Source organism: Myxocyprinus asiaticus, chromosome 24, assembly GCF_019703515.2.
Source record: "Myxocyprinus asiaticus isolate MX2 ecotype Aquarium Trade chromosome 24, UBuf_Myxa_2, whole genome shotgun sequence".
NCBI classification, from domain to species: Eukaryota; Metazoa; Chordata; class Actinopteri; order Cypriniformes; family Catostomidae; genus Myxocyprinus; species Myxocyprinus asiaticus.
The window spans coordinates 36,581,696-36,600,564 of record NC_059367.1 but is presented as its reverse complement, the minus strand read 5'-3'; positions in this window follow the sequence as shown (position 1 = coordinate 36,600,564).

Here is an 18,869-nt window from a genome sequence, read left to right as displayed (position 1 = left end):
CGTTACCAAATATATGAAATGTAATAATTTATTGCACGCTGTGCAATAAGTACAACGTATAAGTTTGGGTCTGTGCGGTAACAGCAGAGACAGTTTAGAAGAGAAGGACCACTTGTATTAAAGTTGTAACGGCCAACGGATGTAGCAAAGGAAGTCCCACCTTACATGTAAAAGAGCCAATCACCTTTTAGATAGAGACATCACCAGTCAATTAACTCGAGAACGTGCGTGCGCATTAGCTGAACCAGCCTGAACGGCGGTTTTTTTTAAGTGTGACATGAGCTAAAGAAGCATAATTTATTATACTATTGTTGTCAGATTATTTTACTGCTGAATTTAAGTGTTATTTGATCGTAATCTTGACCAACCGAAATTCCGGTCTTTCCCCATTCAGGTAGATCGGAGATGTACTTTTATGCCGCTTTTTCACATCGAAAAATAGCTGCCCAGCCTGCCCGGAAGCGTCCCAAAAGATGGCCGCCGAGTGGACTGACTTGCCTTGAAAGGAACAATAGAGCGCAGCAGTGACCGCCCACTTTTTCCTAAATTCCGGCCGGTTCCGGAAGTATTTTCCCCATTCATTTCTTCCATAGACTTTTAATAAAGTCCTTCATAAAAGTGTTGTGAACCATGAACCGAACCGAACCGAACCGAACCGAACCAACCAGCTCCGAGGTGAATCACAACATCACGAACTTTGTTGTGAGGCAAAAAAATGTATTTGAAAATCAGACATAAAGACAAAGGTACAATGCTGTGTATTTACCGTATTTCATGAAGGCACAAACTACAATCCCATAAAGCATTGTGAATGACTTCTTTGAATATAAAATTATGGAAAAATATAAAACTATTTATTTTAGGTTGTTTTTTATAAGTATAGAAACAACATATTTTATGCCTATTGCTAAATATCTCGATATGTACAAATAGATAAGTAGTTTCATGGTGAAGAGACACCAACTCGATTACGTCATTCACAGTGCGTCATGGGAGTGAGCGGTCGCTCCGAGCCACGTTTCGCGGTTTTCGTTGGCCGCGATTCTCTGATTGGTGGATATTTCGCTGATGTATCATGGGTAATGTAGTTGTTCACCACGAATTCCGCTATCAAACACGATTTTTAAACAATGAAGTTGAAATAACACGGACTGATGGCTACAACGGAAACATATACCATCGATGAACAACATCGGAGCTCACTGTAGGTCTGTCTCTAAAGCTGTATAAGTTATCGCTGAAAATCAATTCGTCTATGGGATAAATGAATGGGATTTTTACTTACAGAACCAGACTGTTGCGCTCTATGGTAACAGAGAGCAAATACACAGGGCCTAATTCAAACGTCAGACTGAAAACATTTAAATTGTCTTATGTGATACGTTGCGAATATGTATTTAAAGAAACACTGTAAATCTGCAAAAGCATAGTGCATGAAATGTCTAATTCAGCATAGTGATATTGGGGATAAAACATGAAAGTTGGTGATATCTCTATCCGCAAGATGGCGATATTTGACAATTTAAGCGACCCTTAAAATATATCGTTACAATTCAATCATGTGACGTGCAGCCCATGTCAACAAAAAGTGTTGAAATAATATTTAAATAAATATTTAATTAAAATAATAGTCAGACTGTTAAGACTCATTGAACTATAGTAGCAGCCATATCACCCTGTAGTTCAAGACCGTTTGCCAACTTGAAGCTAAGCAAGGTTGAGCCTGGACAGTACCTGGATGGGAGACCTCGTGGGGAAAACAAAGGTTGCTGTTGGAAGATGTATTAGGGAGGCCAGCAGAGGGTGCTCACCCTGCTGTCTGTATGGGTCCTAATGCCCCAGTATAGTGACAGGGACATTATACATTAAAAAGGCACTATCCTTCAGATGAGACATTAAACCGAGGTCCTGACTCTCTGTGGTCATTAAAAATCCCAGAACAATTCTCAAAAAGAGTAGGGGTGTAACCTTGGTGTCCTGGCCAAATTTCCCCCATTGGCCCTTCTCAGTCATTGCCTCCTATAATCCCCTTCCATAAATTGGCACTATAACTCTACTCTCTACCAATAGCTGGTGAGTGTACTGGTGCACTATGGCTGCTGTTGCATCATCCAGGTGGATGCTGCACACTGGTGGTGGTTGAGGAGAGACCACCTATACTATGTAAAGCACTTTGAGTGTAGTGTCAGAAAAGTGCTATATAAATGTAACATTCATTCATTCAACTCTCCTGTTTGATACATTATAAATACCCATTTATAGAAACATTGTCAGTCTACAATAATTTACGTACGGTACCAAATTTAGATGGCATGTTGTTGTGGGGAACATTTTTGCATTTTGGCAAATTATTTAACTACGGTGCTTCACAAAGAAATTAACAATACATTTTATTTTATCATCAAAAACTTGTAAAAATGTATATAATAGATAAATAATAATAAAGAAAAAAAATCAAACTGCTACTCAGTGATCAATTTCTTGGCCACATATATGGATATCAAATGGCCTTGTGAATCTGGTTTCAGATGTAGTAATGTATAGTAAAAGGCTTCATTTCATCTCAGGTTGATCCAATATATCTGTGACACTACTGGCTTCTCTGTCAGAGCCTGAGGCAGGATCTCTCTGAGTGAATTTTATTCCAGCTGTTTAACTTTGACTGCTCCTCTTCAGTAAATGTGTTCACTATTGTGTGGTTAAAGAAAGTTTTATTGGCACTTTAATATACATGAGAGTCTTCTTAAATGAAACGATATATTGTTAGGTCAGTAACGAAACGGCTGGCATTACCTCAGAAACATTTCATTATTTGGCTGTTCTAAGTTTTTAACATGAGAGACCTGGGCTAGATGTCACACTTTTCACTCCAGTGTATATTTTTCAGGGTAGATTAATTTCTGAAAGTCAGTTTCTACATAAAAACCTATCGAACATTACCACTGTTATTGCCTAGGAAAAAATACAGTTCATTTAACACACATTGACCTCTTGTGACAACATACCCATATAACAGGAAACCTACCAGTAAATAGCATATTATAGCATATTTCATGGCTTTTACAGACATATTTAAATAATAGCCTGCAACAATTATGAAGCAAAAAACAATTTCTTGAAATGTAATATATTATACACACATTTTGCACGTTAAGCAATTAAAATTTAAATTAATATTCCTCCTCCCCACACAAAACGTTGTCTTTCCCCAAAGAAAAGGTACAAAATATATATATATATATATGCAACATACACACACTATGGTCTTTCTAAAGTGCCCGACGTGGTCTTCTGCTGTTGTAGCTCATCCACCTCAAGGTTTGACATGTTGTGCATTCTGAGATGCTATTCTGCTCACTACAATTGTACAGAGTGGTTATCTGAGTTACCATAGCCTTTCTGTCAGCTCGAACCAGTCTGGCCATTCTCTGTTGACCTCTCTCATCTACAAGGCATTTCCATCTGCAGAACTGCTGCTCACTGGATGTTTTTTGTTTTTGGCACCATTCGCAGTAAATACTAGAGACTGTTGTGTGTGAAAATCCCAGGAGATCAGCAGTTACAGAAATACTCAAACCAGCTCATCTGGCACCAACAAACATGCCACGGTTGAAATCACTGAAATCACAATTTTTCCCCATTCTGATGGTTGATGTGAACATTAACTGAAGCTCCTGACCCGTATCTGCATGATTTTATGTATTACACTGCTGCCACACGATCGGCTGATTAGATAACCGCATGAATAAGTAGGTGTACAGGTGTACCTAATAAATTGGTCAGTGAGTGTGTGTTTCAATGACTAAAAATCCCAAATACCAATTTAAATATGTACATATAGGCTATATGCTTAAATATCGGAACTGTAATTATGTATGGGCATATATTAGATCTGCTGAACCTGTGTCTGTTTTTAAGTCTTGTTTAAAAACTCATTTGTATAGACTTGCTTTAATTACTATGTGAATGTGTTGTCTTTTACTGTGTGTGTTTTTGATTTTATGTTTTGTGAAGCACTTTGTGCTTAATCGCTAAAATGTGCTATATAAATAAAATTATGAAAAATTATTAGCATTAATATTTTGTATGGGTTAAGACAGATTTGAACTAAGTATTAGAATCAAAAACAGTAGGTTGACTGTTCTTTAGCTAAAGTCGGTCTGTACTTACTGAAATTCAAAACTCTGCCCCCATTGGCCAAAGCGGGAAGTGTTGTTGGGCGTATGGGTACATGTGAGCTCCATTTTGCAGGTGAAATATCCACTGAGCTGTACAGGCTGTAATACAGTGAAGAGAAATGTGTATTTTATAAACTTTATTTTTTTATAACCCCCCAACCCAAGCCTAAACATAAGTGGAGTAAAAATGTCATGTTAGATGGAAAAATGCAACCTCCGAATCACGCGAATCAATTATGCGAACACGATTACTACCAGGCTTCAATGCCGAATCCGAACCCGGGTCTTCCATGCTGCTGACACAATGTGCTTCCGGTCATGCCACAGAGGAAGGTAAACACACTTCAGCCAATTCAAAAATGTCAGATGGGAAAAGGCACTTGTCAGTGAGTCGGCATAATGTGGCTGATCCTAGGTTAACGGAACTCTCGGAAACAACATGGAGACTTCCTGTGAGATTATGTTGCACCAACATACAAAACCACTGCTAGAGAAAACACACATTTGTGTAATTTGACTTTTGACTCAAAACCTTATAGTTACTAGTAATTATAGCCCCAGTCTCTCTGACCTATATGGTAAGATTTGGTATGATGAGCAAAATCAGGTTCTTATTTCTTGATCAAAGTACAGATCAGGCCCAATGGCCACTGAAACCACACTTTGCATGTCCAAATGTCTCATGTTACATAAAAAAAAAGCCACATTATCTGTGAATACGGGTCTTATATCGCCGACCAAACCAACTGATTACAGCGTTAGCTGAATTTCTCGCCACTTATTTATTGTTTAGCATCCATTTATTGTTTGCCTTTGGCGTGTCAGAGTCAATAAGATGCAGCTGCAAATTCCGCCACCACTGACAATTCAATTTATACATTTGCAAATTACATCAGTGCATATCTGAATCAGGTTTTTTAGATTTGAGGTTTTTCGAGTATTCACACAGAAGAGAGTGTCAGCTCTTGTCTAGCACATATAATAGCCTGTCGTCTATTAGTAAGGTCTCTCTCTGCACCCTGTGCTTCATTTCATTATCTGTTTAGCCTAGCGGGGCAGCGTGCAGATAAACCAGCGGATTGTGAAGATGATTACTTTATCATTGTGCTGCCTCTATTCATGTGTGAGTCAGCTGGCTGCTCCAGTTTCTGCGCTGCCTTGTCTCTCGGACCCTCATGAGCTTCCCTCTCTGTGTTTGAAACAATACGAGGACAGAAGAGTGGCCATTCTCTTCACAGCCCCACATGAATAGCTGGCACTGTTCACTGCTCTTAAATGGCTCGCCTCAGTGTCAGGTTTAGGGATCCTCTCTTCAATGTGACACTGAGAAGGAGTATTTTCCTTTTGCAGACCTAGAGATTCCTACTGATAATATACCATTGTCAGAGCTCATCCCAGCTCTTTGAATAAGGCCACTGTCCTGCAGGAGTCAAATGCAGGGCTGTAGAAAAGAGGAGAGGAAAGGCCAGGCCTGGAAGCAGGGGGTTTGCCTGGGGAGAGCACCCAAACAAGAAGACTTTTTAATACTCAGTTACGAGGTGCAGGAGGCCCACTTAAAGGGATAGTTGATCCAAAAATGGACAGCTTGTTATAATTTACTGACCTTTATGACGTTCCAAAACTGTACGACTTTCTTTCTTCTGTGGAACAAAAAAGGAGATTTTTTTGAAGAATGTTAATGCTACTCTCTTCCATTACATGCAATAAAAGTGGTGGAGATCAGGGGCTGTCAAGCTTCAAAAAGGAAAATAAACACCATTAACCCTTAAATGCACTGGTGTTTTGCCAAACATTATTTCATACCTTGGGTCTTTACCAACCTGACATGTATATTTATCATAAATGGATCTACAAAATGCCCAGATATTGTCAAATTTTCAAAATTTGTTTTTAGACAATTAGAATAGAACAGAATATACTTTGATGTTTTATTTTTCATATATCAAAGAGAAGATGCAACAAATTGAAATTTCACGAGACGCAACTGGCTGTCAAACACATATTGAGCTACCCATAACACACAATCTATACATAATCTACACATAAGCTACACATACTGTATGCATTTTCTCAGGCACTTTTTCTAAATAGGCGCACAACTTTCATAATTTCATTAGTACACCCAAATGACAAAAGTCATATTATACTGTTCATGTGTTAAACTTGCTATAGTTTTCTTCCATGTTGTTTATTCATCAAAAAGCAATGTCAAATATAAATCAAGTCAATCATGTACACATCAGCGACACCTTGAGTAAGACATAGCATGTTTATTATGTACATGTACACACATATGAAATACTGTTAATTCCCCAATGTCACATAGAAAATCAACATGATTTAGTTGTCATTTTTGTGAATATAGTACTCATTTCTCTTGTAATAAACAAAGAAATAGATATCCTGTGATAGTAATGTTATAAAGATATTAATTAATCATGAAGTGACACTATAACATATCTCGGGTCTATAATGACCCTATACATGCACTTTTAGTAATTAAGTGGTTATAAAAAATATATTTTTTTGCAATTTTGCCTTTCTTTTTTTTTTTTGTAACAGTATTCAGAAGAGAAAGGTTGAGGAATACTAAAGAGGTGTGGGCATAACTCCAAACAATGAAGGAGGTACAGGAGATGGAATGAGGTCCCGGGTCACTAAAGACCCGAGGTATGCATTTAAGGGTTAAAGCATCATAAAAGTACTCCGTATGACTTGTGCACTATATTCCAAGTCATCTGAAGACATGACATACCATTATGAAAGGATTAGACTGAAATTTAAAGGCCGATTTATACTTCTGCATCGAACCACGCCGTAGCCTGACACGCACCTCTCTGCGCTGATGCAGACCACAAGAGCTGTGATTGGTGCGCTGTGTTACCTGGGACCGACCACAGCATGACAACTTACCTGTGGTAGAGTCGCATTTTCTCCAAGATTATTTTATCTGCGCATTGTATGTATCCATTGATCAGTGATCGTGTCATATTGTGTTTTGTATTTGTATTTTTTTTACTTTTTTGAGCATCTGCTGTTTTTATATTCTGTTTATTTCATGAACAAGCGAAAAGGTAAAAGAAAAAACAACTTATAAACTCTGTGCTTTTTACTCAGGTCTTTTACTCTATACTGTATATCTGGTGTGTGAGTGAAACAATACTCGTCGTATTCTAATCCAGACCTTTCCAATCTGTATGATGTTTTGATGGTGTACAATAATCATATTTCATAAGTTATCAAAACAGAACACTTTTGTCAGCAGATTAAAAAAGCACCTGTTAAATGTTGGTTATTTTGCCTAAATGCATTGTAAAGATTCTAAGCATTAAAATATCACACATTGTGTGTCTGTCAAGCAAGCTGTTATTTAGTAATTTGATTATTTTTGTAAGCACGGAGCATCAAATTTGTGCCACAATATTTATTTATTATTATTTAAGCAACTTAAAAGCAAAAAGCAAGAAGTATAAATCGGCCTTAAGTTGTTACTCACTAAAAATCATGCCTTGATTCACAAAATCACAAATTGTATCTCTTGAATATCTTGATTGCTTATCCTAGACAGCAGTGGGTTTAAATGGAGAACAAATGGAGACTTTTGCTTAAGTCTCCTGCTTCTCGGGTTTTTCTCCTGATAAAAAGACCCTAGTTTGACTTGTAACAAACATGAACTCTGAACTCTGCTTAGTGTTAGCAAGAACACAAATCTTATTGTATCCTCTGAATAACAGTTTCCTCTTTTTTGCTTTTGGCTAGCACAGACGGCAAACAATAGTGTTGATAAGATTATGTAATCGAAGCGGATAGACTACACAACTTGCCAGGCTTGTATTAAACAGGACAGTGTCTTTTTTTTTTTTTTTTTTGCACTTGTGGCTGATTTCAGCAGAGCTGCAGTCATTGGAAGGGGGGCAAGAGATATGAGTGAGTATGTGTGTGAGTGCTCATAAAATTAGAGAGTATCACACACTCTCTCTCCCAGTGTTGGGTTACTGTAGACCAAACACGTTGCAGTATTTCAGAGTATCTACTTTCACCACCCTAGTAATGATGGATGCCCCTAGGTCCTGGGGTGCTGCGTGTGTGTGTGTGTGTGTTATAGGAGTGTCCTGACCTCTCTCACACTGAACACAATTGAAAGTGGCACTGTAATGTGAGCAGAAGGGCCTGTGGGTGATCTTGGCCCAGTGGCTAATTCTGAGAGAGAAAACCCCTTTTATAACACAGAGACCTTCAACTTCAACACTCAACGTCATATTTGTGTGTATATATGTGTGTTTGTGTGTGTGTGTGTGAGACCAGACAACCTGAGACTAATATGTTTATTTCTAATGGAATGTCTTGTTTAAAGATCTGTCAAATACTTGTAATGAGACTATTTACAAGTATTTATTTAAGTATTTACTATTCTTACTATGTCAGAGAATGCATTTCATCCAAAATCAAAGAAAAAAAGAAAATCTGAACACCTTAAAGGAACAATTCACCCATAAATGACAATTCTGTCATTAATTATAAAATATGAAAAATGTTCACATTGCTCTTTTCAATACAAGAAAAGTATATAGTGACCGAGGGCTGTCAAGACAAAACGCATCATAAAAGAAGTCCACATTACTGGTGCAATATATTCTAAGCATACATTAGCTGTATGATAGATTTGAATGAGGAACAGACCGAAATTTAAGATATTATTAACTGATAATCTTCCCTTTGCCATAGCTGTTTTGTTCGTGAACGAATCTATCTTTTTGAACAAATCTTTTAAGTGAACAAATTGTTCTCGTTCACCTCCATACATTGACTCATATTTCTCGTTCACTGACGTCTCTCCCTTTCGAAGCCAACGAGCTCTACTGCTTTTCATGCCTGTAAAGACTGACTATAGCACGAGCCAATAGCATTCGAGTGCAGGCTATGAAGGAGCATATTAATGGTTTCACACACTGAACGAATACGCCCCTTACTGTACCAGTCGAGTAGGTCAATTGAGTCTGAACGAGATGAGACATCATTCATGAAGGAACTGATTGTAATGGTAAACTCGTTTGCGAACTAAATGAATGACTCAGTAATCTCGTTCCTGAATGAGGATCTGCTGGCCAACTGAACGAGAGGAGGCATATCTTCGTTCAGTTCGGCATGTGAGTCAGTCGCATTCAACAAGGAGAGAAAGGGGTGAAATGCACTAAAACAAGTTTAAAAGTTTGCACTAAACATTATCCCCAATTTATGTATGTGCAAAAATTACTAAAGGGAATACAGTAAAAATGTCATGAATTACAAATGGAAATGCTTTAGTGCACAGTGTAATATATTTAGGATTTTCTTGAACTTTTTCTATGTCTTGGTAAAAGTTAAGCCCAGCATTTGACATAATATAGGAAAATAGGACCTGCCATTTATGTGAAAACAGTTATTGTGTTTAAACATTTTTTTTTTAAATGTCTTCGTACATTTGTAGACATGCAAATTCCATTTGTGTTGCTTCAAAAAAAAAAGTCAGTAGTATTTGCTTGCTGGCTGTGAAGGAGCATATCATTGATTTGATCCACTACATGAAAACGCCCCTCACTGAACCAGTTGGTCATCTGGTTCGCTAACGAGATTAATGAATCAATCATCATGAACGAGGATCTGCTGTTCGACTGAACGAGAGGAGGAGCTGCATGTCATTCATTCAGGCCACTAATCTTGTTCAACAAGAAAAGGGGCTGGATGAATTATGAATAAAAGTGAGGGATGACCACACATTACAATGACATACAAATGTTATTGAAACTCATAAATATTTTGTAGGCTAGTATTGTTGTCTTTTTTTGTATAGGTTGATAAAAAGTTGAGCTGAGCAGTTCACAGCATGATAGAGATGATTTGTTGTCAATTGTGGGGAAATGCTTATGATGCTTAAACACTCAGTGCTGAAGTTTCTTATTAGAATTGTAGACACGCAAATATTAGTTAAGGATAATTAGACTTGTTCTGGTTGTGAATGGAGAAGGATATATCTGCAGGCAAGGCTCCAAAAAGGGGCGGGAGCTCCAAACCACCAGCAAACAAATAGGAAGCCCAGAACCTAAAACTTTCCCTATCCTTATCCGTGTGTGGAAGTGACGCCCACTTTTGGAGTTGGCACAAACCCCTTTTGGAGTAACCCACTTTTGGAAATTCTGCCAATGGAAACCAGGAAGTAATCATGTTCACATAATCAATGATGAGCACGATTCAGAGGTTGCATTTTCCCTTTAAGAATAAATTTTTACTCCACTGATTGTTAGGTCTAGGGTTGGGGTTTGGGTTAATAAAATATGCATCCCGGAGGAATGTATAACATCATTTAAAAACTAAAAACAAGTCGCTTTACAACTTGCATTTGGTGCCACTCTGTGGACATTTCACCAGAAAACTGGAGCTCACAATTGGACAGTGCTTTGAATTTCAGTATGCACATACCGATTTCAGCTAAAAACCTTTCGACATACTGTCATCGAATTCAGAGTGTGATCACTTTGGACAGTCATTGGTCACCAGCGTGAACATTCCATTCTTTTGTGTTCCATGGAAGAAGCCAAACAAGTTTAAAACAAAGGGCAAAGGTGTGTAAATGATGATAGAACTTAAGCTTAAAACAATTCCTTTAACACACAACACTACCTGTTACACTGCCTTTAGTTTCCACATCACTTTAAACAGAGAGCACATGTTCACAATCATCGAAATGTTCTTGAATTGAGCCTAAATGATCTTGTTAAAGAGCTCTGTGGTGACAAATGTTCCTTTTAGTAAATCAATCTCTGCTCATATTTACGCCTTCCTGCAGTCTGTCCCATTAATTCTATGGCTCCTTTGTAAGCAAGAAAAAACTGTGGGAAATCATATTTTGGTTGGCATGTTGTGAGTTTATTTTCATGGGCTTTCTAATGGCAGTTTGATTAAATTGGGACTATTGTCATGCCAGCGGAGAAGAGCAGCTACAGGCCCTTTGTTCTGTGTCCACACTGAGAGGTTTGTCCACAGCTCTTATCAATGAGACTGATTTGATTATAACCTCATAAGAGCAAGAGCAGTTCCCATGTTTATGGTGTGCTCAGCAACCCACAGCACAATGTCAGACTGTCTGCGGGAGTATTAATGAAGAGGGACCAGTGTCTGAACTGCAGTCATGCCTGCACAACCTATTTCCTTTATCTGAGATTTAATTGTGTTTGCTGGAGCTGTGTCTAGACCTTTGTCCCATCTAAAACGGAACTGATGTCGTTTACAAATGCACATGGATTCTGATGCAAACCCATTTTTTATTTTTAATATTCCTTTAAACCAGTAGCGGTCCTGTATTTGCAAACACATACTGTAGATTGTGCGGCAAATGCGGTCTCATAGTTTCATAATTAGTAGAACCATCAGTGGAAGTAGAGGTGCAGTATCAGTTCACCAGGAAATTCATTCAAACATAAGACAATCTAATCTAAAGATCAAAATATTTTTGAAGATGGCTCTTCCTCATCAACCATTTAAATAGTGTCAGTGTATACGTTTAGTTTCTTGTCTTCTAGTCTTGTACCAAAGTGGAGCTCTTTTATAGTGAGAAAGCAGGCATTCCTGTACTTACAGGGAATTAACTGATGTGGAAACCAAGCAATTCTCCTTATCCCCATGCACGTAGAGATTCAAACTGATCGATCACAAGCTGGCTGAAAAGCTGACTGGTGTAGCATGACTGTAGCATGACTCTTTCTCTCTCTCTCAATCTGTTCCCTCAAGTGAGAACAAGCGTATCACTGAGTATTGTTTGTAAAGACAGAAATATGAGCAACTCAGAAACGTGATGCTGTGAACAAAGGTACTGTAGTTATCATTTTCATGAAAAATATTTGTGCAGCTTGCAATTTGTCATATAGTATGTAGTTTTGTAAGAGTCTGAGTCAAGACTTGGCCCTACAAGACACAGAGCAAGACTATAGACCCTGTGAGGCCTAGATTCAGATTAAGACCCAAAACCCAGACTTAGGCCAAAACCAATTGGTCTAAGGACCAGACACTTTAACGAACAGAAATACAGAAATAAACGCTGAAGCCACACTAAGCCACTTTGTACAATGGCTAAGTAGCTTTTCAAAGCCATTCTTGTGAATTATGTGAAATGATCATTAATTCTGCACCAGCCTGTGGTTGAGGTTATTATGACCTTATGTATGATGGAGGTAGACTATGATCTTGTCTCAGATCCAGACCAAGACTTTATGTTTTGAGACCCTGATCCAGACCAGAGCATGTGAGCGAAGTGGAGCGGTATGACACTCAATAACCTGCTCCATTTGTGTGTGCTTCGCTCAACCGCTCACGGCCCAAGCGGACACTCCGCTCAAGTAATGCTCACCAGTAAAAAAAGTTTGCTCTAATCCTGCTCCGACATGAAATGTCTCTGTAGTATACTTGTTTCCATCCAGTGGCTCGAGCAACTGCCCCTTTGCCCACATGGGCTGAGGTACCCCTCTGGGTGAAATATAGGCTAGGCTATAGGCCGACATTTATTAAATGATCAAATGCTTAGTAACGTACATATCTGAAATTATGTGATTGAATTGTTGTGTTTTAGTATATAAAACCTTGCTATTTATTTTGTAATGGTTTACAACAACTGTTAGATAATCGGGTCTACCAGACCTTCATTATCATTTGTAATCAGTCAAATATTTCTCTGTTAGTACATATGCCAATGAACATCTTCAAATAATGCCTTACATTTTTTTCTCCAGTTCTAAATTACCTTTATTTACTTTAAACAAGTCATCAAACATGCCTCTACAAGTGATAAAACATACTGCATGTGCATTGGCTCGGAAACTCGTATACACGCAAATTCGCGCTTTTCAGTTTAAACTGGATCTGAGTGACACAACTGATCCAGAAAACCACAATCTTTTCAACTTTAAAGTTTGTTTGAGTCATTTATGGCAATAATGAAAACATGGACTGGTACCAGGAAATACAGGTAAAAGTGAAATTCATACTAGTTCTTCAGTTGTCTCCACAGAATGATTATTAGGCTACTGTAGATTTGATACATTAATAGGCTACTGATTTAGATTTAGAGCGGGGAGTTCAGGGCAATGTTATCCACAACCACTAATCTAGAGTCAGTTTTTTATGTTTCACTTATCGTTAAGGTGTGGATTTGGCGGTCGATTAAGTGAGAGAATTCCGCTATGAAATTCTCTTTGCGAGAGTGGAAATCTTTACCAATGAAATGCTCAATTGTACAATGAAGCCATGAAAGCAGAATGCACCGGCTGCAAATTAGGAAACACTGATCTGCAAGATCATACATATTTATTGCTTTTGATGCTGGGATTTTTTTGTGTGTGTTCATTGGGATTAAAGGAAATATGCTTTGCCAATATACAGTATAATTAAGCTTACATATTCAATTGAGGGTGCTCTAACATTCGCAACCCCGCAGAACCGGGGGTCTAGCTGGCAGCTGCACTGACATGATTGCAAAATTACAAGATACCTTAATATCTATTTATCTATTAATTTTTTATCGAATAGTAGTGTAGCCTACTAGCTCACCTATTGATGCACTACCATGTTCATGTAGCACATACTCATGCTCTCTGGCAATGTGACACATACAATTCCAAAAGGAATATTTGCTAATTTTCACTGTCTCTCCACACTCCCTTTCGATTTCATTGTTCTTAACTTTCATTTATACTTTGCAGTTATTTAGGCTATAAGGTTTGCAACTTCACTAAACAATGTTTAAACTCCATAACCTCAGGCCTATTGCTTATTAACCAGCATATCATGTCGTGCATTCTGGGTTGAGCGAGCGGCGCTGAGAGGCCTGAGAGAGCGGAGTAGAATCTTCAAAAAGGCGCTTTCTGCTCAGATGAAATTATCACCGCTCCGCTCCACTCACATGCTCTGGGCTGGGTTTCCCAAAGCACTAAGTAGAATGTTAGTAGTGCTTAAGTAGTTCTTAATCTCTAAGGCGCATTTCCCAAAAGCATTGTTATCTAATTAGTTCGTAAAAACTTTCAAGTAATTTAACAAGAGCTTTGAACCGCTCTTAAGTCCATTAAGTGCAACTTAAACATATCCTTCTGGCATCTTTCACAGATGATCAAAGACAATGGGACATTTGATAAATTCTATTAATATATTTTGATCATTGGAAAGCCATTGTAAACTATTTATAAAAAAGTGTTGAAAAAATCACTATGAAATCAATAGGCAGTCTCCGCTGTCTGCGCATGTGAAGTGATAGGTCTAAATTATAAGACACGTAATACGGTACAACATTATAATAGCCTTCTTTGATAAGCATAATTGTAATGGCAATAGAATGAAGATATGTTCTTATTAAACAGACTATTTAAGTAGACATGAGCAATAAGGGGCCTGGGTAGCTCAGCGAGTATTGACGCTGACTACCACCGCTGGAGTTGCGAGTTTGAATCCAGGGTGTGCTGAGTGACTCCAGCCAGGTCTCTTAAGCAACCAAATTGGCCTGGTTGCTAGGGAGGGTAGAGTCACATGGGGTAACCTCCTCATGGTCGTGATTAGCGGTTCTCACTCTCAATGGGGTGCATGGTAATTTGTGCGTGGATCGCAGAGAGTAGCATGCAATGAGTATGCAATGAGAGATTCCCGCTCTCTCTTCCTCTCTCCAATGGATGTTTCAAATCAGCTCACCTATAGTCTTTTTACAAGGCAGTAACAAATTGCATGATGCGTAATGGCAGTAAGGCTACAAGTACACGGTGCCTTGAACTCTAACCAGATGATCTATTTATATTTAGATACGATAATGTAGGTCAATGAGTAGTTCAATACTGATGCCCGTCATTTTAATCCTGTTCTTTGTACATTTGTTCAGTTTCCAGTCAAAAACTTTAGGCTACGTGAGAGTTGCTTATGATTCACATCGCGTACATTCACGTTACATGCATTTATTGCGTCACTTTCATTAATCTCTATGATTGAGCATCAATACATCTGAAACTCCATCTTACTAAAGCCATCATTATTTCTATAATTAAATTCTGTAATAGTTCATAAATTTCGGCACCTTGACAAGGTTACAAACAACTTTCATGTTTGTCAGTATTTTCACATTATTTTCATGTTGAGAAGACAAACTCTGGACATATTTGCCAAAGTGATCAGTAATTTTGGACTGGACGGCTCCCGTAACGAAGCACTTAATTTCTACTTTATAACGAGCAATCTACGTGCTGGTTTGGGAAACAGGCATTACTCCATCGTAAAATAACGAGCGACGTTCGTTAAGATGATAGTAAAAGCTTAAGTTGCAACGTTATCAGGAAACCCAGCCATGATCCAGACCAAGATTTTGGTTCTGAGACTCAAATACAAAACAAGACTTTACATTTTGAGACCCTGATCCAGACCAAGATTTTGGTCTTGAGACTTAGATCCAGACAAATACTTTGTTTTGAGACCCTTATCCAGACATGAACACCAAGTAATGAGACCCTGATCCAGACCAGAATTAAAGTTTTGAGACCATGATCTAGTCCATGATTTAGGCTTTGAGACCCAGATCCAGACACCAAGTAATGAGACCCTGATCCAGACCAAGTCTTGACATTTTAAGACCCTGATCCAGACCAAGACATGATATTTTAAGACCCTGATCCAGACCAAGATTTTGGATTTGAGACTTAAATCCAGACCTAGACACTAAGTAATGTGACCATGATCCTGACCAAAACTTTAAGTTTTGAGACCCTGATCCAGACCAAGATGTAGGCTTTGAGACCCAGATCCAGACCAAGACTTTAGTTTGAGACCATGATCCAAACAAAGAAATCAAGTAATGAGACCCTGATCTAGACCAAGTCTTGAAGTTTTGAGACCCTGTTTCAGACTAAGATTTAAGCTTTGAGACCCATATCCAGGCCAAGACATTAAGTCTTGAGCTCATGATCCAGACCAAGATACCAAGTAATGAGACCATGATCCAAACCAAGATTTTGGGGTTGAAACTGATATGGTGTGGTGGTGGCATAGTGGACTAAAGCAATGAACTGGTAAGCAAAAGGTTGTTGGTTCAATCCCCACAGCCACCACCATTGTGTCCTTGAGCAAGGCACTTAACTCCAGGTTGCTCCAGGGGGATTGTCCCTGTAATAAGGCACTGTAAGTCACTTTGGATAAAGGTGTCTGCCAAATGCATAAATGTAAATATCCAGACCAAAACTTTAAGTTTTGAGACCATCATCCAGATCAAGACACCAAGTAAAGAGACCATGATCCAGACCAAGACTTAAAGTTTTGAGACCCTTATCCACACCAAGACTTTAGGTTTTGAGACCATGATTCAGACCAAGACACCAAGTAATGAGACCCTGATCCAGACCAAGTCTGTAAGTTTTGAGACCATGATTCAGACCAAGACACCAAGTAGTGAAACCCTGTTCCAGACCAAGACTGTAAGTTTTGAGACCATGATCCGGACCAAGACACCAAGTAATGAGACCCTGATCCAGACCAAGACTTTAACATTTGAGACCTTGATCCAGACCAAGACACCAAGTAATGAGACCCTGATCCAGACCAAGACTTTAGGTTTTGAGAACCTGATCCAGAACAAGACTTTAGGTTTTGATATCCTGATCCAGACCAAGACATGAAATTTTAAGATCCTGATCCAGACCAAGACTTTAGGTTTTGATATCCTGATCCAGACCAAGACATGAAATTTTAAGATCCTGATCAAGACCAAGACTTTAAGTTTTGAGAGCCGGATCCAGATCAAGACAGTATGTTTTGAGACACAGATCTAGATAAAGACACCAAGTAATGAGACCCTGATCCAAACCAAGTCTTTAAGTTTTGAGACCCAGATCCAGACCAAAACATTATGTTTTGAGACCCTGATCCATACCAAAACATTAAGTTTTGAGACCCTGATCCAGACCAAGACTTAAAGTTCCAAGACCCAGATCCGGACCAAGACTTTAAGTTTCAAGACCCAACAGATTTGTCAGTCTTGATTTAAATCTCAGACAGACTGCTCTGTCATGGCCCAACAGGAAATTACTAAAATAAATGGAAAAACCTCAAGAGATTAAACTAACTATAGCCTTATCTTATGTATGTACTGTAAATCTTATGTAGTTTCAGAAGTCGTCTGTTGAAGTCGTGAACAGATTGGTGAATTAGATTTCAACAGATTTTTCTTCTTCATTGAGAGCATTGGTGCCCAGAGGCATGCTGGGAATTGTAGTCCTGTATTGCTGTGCTATTGCGAATTAGATTCAGCAGCCCTCTCACAGCATTCAGATGAGTCAAGCCAGTTAAACGCATGTAGCCCAGGGCAGCACTGCTCACTAAAACGACATTGTTTAGCTTTAACAACAATCAGAACCAATTTTGCCCAGTGCTTAATTGTCTTAAGTAGTTTATCGCTGAGAGAGAGAGCTGATTTAGCAGCAGGGGGTCTTCACTTAATAACTCCTCATTTCCTTCATTTTACACAATTAACACGAGTTATGTGCTTTCTAAGGAGGCAATGTAGATGGCCGGTCTTTTATGAATGTCAGCACTATGGTAGAGAGCCTTGGCCAAGAAGCTGACCCTTGTGTTTCATATAATACTTAGTGACTGCTAATGATAATTGCGTACTACTTGATCATGCGTCATAGTTTCCGACATGCATGTGATTTAATGTGCAGTGAAGCAGCGCCTTTGTGCTTAATAAAGGTTGTATTGTCACAGATGATCGGCCATCAATAACCCTTATTAAAGTGTCTTAGATTGTTTAGAAGAGATTAGGATATGTTCTGATGTGAAATCTTCTGAATCTGAATCACAGTCAAAATAAACAGGGAATAATTAAGCATAGTTTTAACATGCACTAATGTTGATATGAGTAAGCCACAAAAACCTTCAAATAAAATTTTGCATAGTGGTTTATCTCAAACAGCATATTAGCAATGTGGAGGAAATTCCAATACACAGTTATACACACACTCACTGGTTGATTGCAGTCACCAACATTCATAGTGATTATTTACAAATGTGATAACAAGCTCCTGTATACAGCTGTTGCAAAAGATATTTCAACATGCTGTCACACTTAAAAATGAATGAATACCTCATGCAATCATTACATTAGATAATAAATGATTAAATTAAGTGGCATCTGCAAACAAATAGACTTTTTCTCAGAACCAGCTTCATTTTTGTAATTGCTTTCAACTAGTTGATTTTTAGTGGGTATGTAAAGTCAGGTACAATAGTACAACAGGTGTAGTTCATCACATTAACTATGAACATGTTCCACTATGTTTGACAAACAGAAAGTGTCTTAATACTTTTATCTTCATTTTGAACTGTGTAGCTTATTCTTTGTCATTTAAAACCTAACAAACTTATTTTTTTAATAAAATTTGTTAGCTGGTCTACGAGCCAGGACAGGCTGGTTAGTTAGATTGATTTAGAGGGGTTTTGGGCACTTTTTAACTGGTCAGGCTGGCAGACCAGCTTGCCGACCAGCTAAAACAGCTGAGAACCAGCTTGGCGAGGCTGGGAGACCAACTTAAACCAGTGTAGGCTGGTTTTAGCTGGGTTCTTTTCTGAATGGTGGCTTAAGTGTTCAAATCATTTCAGGGGTCCCTGTACTTTTGGAGTTTGCATTTTGGATTGAATAAA